Below are 5,513 nucleotides of genomic sequence, written 5' to 3'. Positions count from 1 at the left end.
CGTGCATGCCCAAGATCCCAAGAGGAGACTGGAGGAGAAGGGATTGCAGCATGGCCATCCCCCCTGGGGGGTGATTTCTCACTCTCTGTCTCTCTGTCTCTTTCTGTCTTTCTGGTGAGCGCATGCTCCCTACAGAAAAAAACCCTCAAAAAAAAAAAAAAAGATACAGAGACTTGAGACCAACAGGTGGCATGGTGGTTAGGGCACTGGACTCCCACTTGACTGACCACGGCCTAAGTCCTGTTCTTGGTGTCTTTCTTTCTCACTTTCCCTCTCTTTCTGGTGAACACACATGCCCTATAGCAAATTTTAAAATAATAGCAATAATGAGAGCAGCAGATGGCAGAATGGTTACATCACTGGACTCTCACCATAGTCAACCATGGGTCGAGTCCCAGACCAGGCAGCTTAAAACTCACACTGGATGTGTGTGCATGCATGCCCAAATTTCCAAGAGGAAACTGGAGGAGAAGGGATTCTGATGTGGCCATTACCCCAGGCTGGTGATTTCTCACTTTCTGTCTCTCTATTTCTGTCTTTCTGGCAAGCACAAATACCCTATAGCAAAAATCTCTCTTAAAAAAAGGGGGGGGGAAATAATTATTCAAAAAATGATACAGAGACTTTAAAGAGGACATCGAAGTTAAATGAGGTCATATGGGAAACCTGAACTCCATAAGAACTGACATCCTTGTGAGAAGACAATTTGAACACAGAGAGAGGCATAAGGGACAGACATTCCAGACAAACGGCCCTACGAGGTCACAGTGAAAAGTAGCCATCTGCAAATCACAGAGAGAGGCCTCAGGAGAAAGCAGCCCTGCTGAAACCTTCACCTTGGCCTTCCAGCCTTCATCACTGTGAGAAATGCATTCCTACTGTTTAAGCCCCCGTCTTGATACTCAGTTATGGCAGGCCTAGCAAACTAACACAGTCACTCAAGAAAGTTTTTTTTTTAATTTTATAAGTTTTATTTGGCTGTTTAGTATAGGTTGATTTCTTTAATCTTATTTTTATTTTATCAAAGTTGATTTTAATTGTTCTTTTGGTCATAGTCACAATTCCATTATTGTTGTCATCTTTGGATATACTTCTACTGCCTTCCCCCCCCCCAGTCATTTTTTTCTGATTCTTGGCATATTGATCTTTTTTTTTAATTGGATATTAAATGCTGTGTTTCGACTGTTTTGATTGTCTGAGTTTCTTTTTCTTTAAAGAATTTAATGCTTGGTTCCAACACTCACCTATTTGTTGTTCAGTTTGATCTTTTTCTGCTGGTTTTGAAACTCTGTTAAAGCAGCTTTGGGTTAGTCTTTACTCTAAGGATGGTTTATCCCATCACAGAGGACTGGCCTTACAGGGTCTTTACTGACTACCCAGGTGATCAACAAGGACTCTCCACTCTGGCTGCATAAAACTCAGAAGCTTCCTAGCCCTGTGAATTATGGGATCCATTCAGTATCCAGCATCCTAGTGGCTTCATGGGCATGGCTTATTCAGGGAAGACTCAAGGGACCCCTAGGCAGGTTTCTGGAGCTTTTTGTCTGTATAGTTCCTCTCTTCTGGAACTCTAATTCAGCATTTCTGAGTCCTGAACTCTTCCTCCGAAACTTCACAAGACAGCCATGATAGGCCTGGATTCCTCTCCCTGATCTGTATCAAGAATGTACCTCTCTGGACCAGCAGTTGGCATAATGGTTACGTTGCTGGACTCCCATGTAGTCAACCGTGGTTCGAGTCCCAGACCCAGTGGCTTAAACTCACACCGGGTGCATGTGCATATGTGCTCAAGATCCCAAGAGAAAAATGGAGGAGAAGGGATCACAGTGTGGCCATCCCCCGGGGGGTGATTTCTCACTTTCTGTCTCTCTGTCTCTCTGTCTTTCTGGTGAGTGCACACGCCCTATAGCCAAAACCTCTTCAAAAAGAATGTACCTCTCAAACAAAGCAGGGAAGACTGTGTAACCCAGTTAACTTGTCTGCCTTCTCTTGGGGATCAGGGCTCCATGTTGCTCAGTTCCCGAAAACAGCTGATTCACATATTCTAAGTTTCCAACTTATGTGGCAAGAGGGTAAATCCATACGGTGCAGCTCCTCGTGTAAGGAAGTAGAAGTAGCCAGTTCCCTTTGATATAGTTGGGTTGTTTCCAATAGTCTCTGTCCTCTAACGGCTGTGTCTACACTCAGGAACATGCAGTCTCACACCCAGATGGGTGCATGTGTCGGACAACACTCCTATAGGGGACGTCCAGGTCTCATCCGGCTGTGGCTTGGCCAGCTCAGGTGTATTCTCTTCCCTCCGTCCACACTGAGATGTCCACACTGATGCTCATCTTCCCCCTCTCAGCTGAAGTTCCCCAGGTTGTAGAGCCTGAGGTCTCTGAAACCCCCTAAGCCTTCCATGGCGGAGTGATGTGTGGCTCTACCCTGGGTGGAGTTTCTTTCTTTGGGTCAGGGGGTCCATTTCTCCATTGAATCAAGCACAAGAGGATCCCGCCCCCCGTACCAGCACCCCAGAGCTCTCCCTGAGCTGATCTCAGAGGCGATGAGAGAGGTGTCTCAGCCTCTGGGCCCACCTCATAGACCTGGCCCTGCTTTGCTCTTGCTGTGGGTGTGCCCTGGGCCTGGCTGCCAGCTGTGGGCCTCAGCGTCCACACTGGAAGGTGAGATGCTGGTGGAACCTAGTGCTCTGCCAGGGCACTAACTTAGGATCTTGGTGAGGTTAACAGAGCCTGGACAGCTGTAAGGATCAGGGAGTGCATGTACCAGGGAGCCTGTGGGTTATTATTATTGTTATTACAGTAGGGTCAAGGGGGAGGGGGCAACGAGGAGGACATTCCAGGCAGAGGACACTGTCTGTCAAGCTATTCCAGGCAGAGGACACTGTATGTCAAGCTTCAGGAGAGGGCAGGAGATGAGCGGGAGGGGCGTGTCTATCCTGGGGCACGCCCTGGTGGGGAGGAGCAGTGCCCGTGAGAGGCACCAGAGCACCACGGGGAGGGAGACCCTGGTGTGAGCTGCAGCAGGGAAAGGTCCCAGTGCTGCGCAGACTGCAGAGACGGAGGGAGCCAGAGAGGATGACGGGCTTCATGTGGGGGCTGCCCAGGCGTAGGGTCCATGTGGCTAGGAGAGGGTTTGAAGACTCTGGACCCAGTGGGAGTAGGGAGCTGAGGTGCAAGGAGAGGGAGGCAGGAAACTCAACAGGCTCCCAGGCTCCTGTGCTGGTGAGACATTGTCAGAGAAGGAGCTGAGAGGAAGGAGCTGAGGGCCGTGGGGGGTCCAAGGGCTTGAGGTGGGGGGCCAAGGTCTTGAGAAGTCTCAGAAGCAGCTGCACCCTGACCTGGAGACTGGAGGGTGAGGGCTGGAGACCTGGGCGTACTGCGTTCTGCTCTGAGAAACAGAAACAGGCTGGGCTTCCTGGCAGACGCCTCACCCTCTGGGAAGTCCCTGGCTTCTGGCATCCCTCTCTTGCTTCCATCCCTGTCCTCCTCACCCCAGGCACGAGCCCTCGGAGTCTCTGGCTTCTCTGTGCACCCTGTACCCTCCACCATGGCACCTGGAGACGGAGTGCTGGAGATTCCTCCTTGGCAGTCCTATACTCACCCTCCCTCCATGCCCTCCAGCCCTGCCCTCACTTCTCAGCAGCCCCACCTGGTGAGGTCGGAGCCCATCAGTGCAGGTTTGGACACTCTGGTGCCCCCACGCCCTCTGGCGACTGCACAAAGTGCCCTGAGAGTAGGACAGGCCTGATGTCTTCAGCCTCCCTCCCTGGGTAGGACATGGCATCACATCTACCCCCACACCTCGCCAGGAGTGGGCCCCTAGCACTTTTCTGTGGCATTGCTCTACCGACTCCATTTCTCAGGAAGTGCAGTCATGTCTCCCACAGGCCCCTATTCATCCTTCAGAGCCCCCGGTGACATACTGCCTGCTATGTGAGCTCCTGCCATGTGGCTTAGATGTGGGCCTGGGGCTGAAAGGGGGTTGATAGGTGGCAGGGGACAGCCCGAGATGGGGCTCTGGAACGAGTCATAGGCTAGAGCCCCAACTCCAGCCCTCTTCTCCTTTCATCCTGATGACTCTGGTGCCCTGGCACGGCCCGGCCAGTGATGGACGTGCAAAGTCAGTGCTGAGCGAGTGAGTGAGCGTGGATAGGTGGCGGGAGACATAGGACGAGTCATAGGCTAGAGCCCCCACTCCAGCCCTCTTCTCCTTTCATCCTGATGACTCTGGTGCCCTGCACGGCCCGGCCAGTGATGGACGTGCAAAGTCAGTGCTGAGCGAGTGAGTGAGCGAGTGGGCGCTGGCCCAGGAGCCTGTGAGCTTTCCCCCTGCCGCCTTGGAGACAGAACGCGGGGCCCAAGAGTTTGCGAAGGGGGCGGGGCAGGCCATGAACAAGAAACTCAGAAAGAGTTTACAGGTTGAGCTGGTGGGGCTAGGCTGAGCAGAAATGGGGAGTCTCTAGTTTAAATTCAGCAATCAGGGAAGGTCTCAGGGAGGAGAGGGCCTTTCAGTAAAGACTAGTATACAGATAGCAGTCTTGGCAGGCCAAACAGGCTTCCCATGGCCACATTGAGGACTCACACCCAGCTCAGCACCTTCCTAGTCTCTAGGATGAGTGCAGGGTGCTGGTGGGGCTGGAGGTGGGGTCACCAACTGATTGACTCCTCACTCAGGATTAAGGCCTCCCCCCCCGCAGAATTAGGCCCTCGGATTAGCCGTGGGAGCCCCGCACCTCACACAGCCTCAGAGTCCCAGTAGCCTGACGATAGGGTGTTGGGGAGGTGATGAGAGACCTATGAGAGTGTATCGTCTGGGAGTGGCAAGCCCAGGCGTAGGGACCAGGTCATCCTCACTAGATCATTCAGTCCACCCTCACCCTGCTGAGTGGCCCTGGGTGTTGGGTCAGGGGACTATGGGCAGGGACAGTGGAGTCCCAGAACCCCAAACACCATCTCCTTCCCCTTTGGCCTCCGAGGCCCCTGTGAGCTGTCAGGTTTCCACTACAGTCCCCAGGGCTTATTAAGTTAATGGAGGGTGCAGAGGACTGTCCGTCTCCTTGGTCGGGAACCCCCATAATGTTCTGTGGGCAGCCCTGCCTGCTGAGGGTGCCCCACTACCCCCGGGTGGCTGGGATGGCAATGAGCTGAACCTTAAGAGTGTGTCCTCTGAAAGGTGCTAGCAGGGAGCCCGGGGGGAGGCAGAATGTCGCCCTCATCAGATTCTTCAAGCCCTCTCCACCCTGACCACCGCTGGGCGTTGGGGGTCAGGAAGCTGTGGACAAGGACAGTGGACTCTCAGTGCTCTAGACACCACCCTTCCTCTTTTTTGCACCTGAGGCACCTTTGAGCCGTCAGGTTGGCACAGCATTCCTGGAGGTCACCAACAGCAATGGAGGGCACAGATGGGGTGCTCCTTCTCCTTCACTGGGAACCCCCAGGGTGATTTGTGGGCAGGGGGTGCACTGCATGTGGAGGATGCTGGGGCAGGGGATGTGAGTCCCTAGGAAACAG

This window comes from Tupaia chinensis, unplaced genomic scaffold (genome assembly GCF_000334495.1).
Source record: "Tupaia chinensis unplaced genomic scaffold, TupChi_1.0 Scaffold138365_1, whole genome shotgun sequence".
NCBI classification, from domain to species: domain Eukaryota; kingdom Metazoa; phylum Chordata; class Mammalia; order Scandentia; family Tupaiidae; genus Tupaia; species Tupaia belangeri.
The sequence above is the reverse complement of the archived record's forward strand: the minus strand, read 5'-3'. Positions refer to the sequence as shown.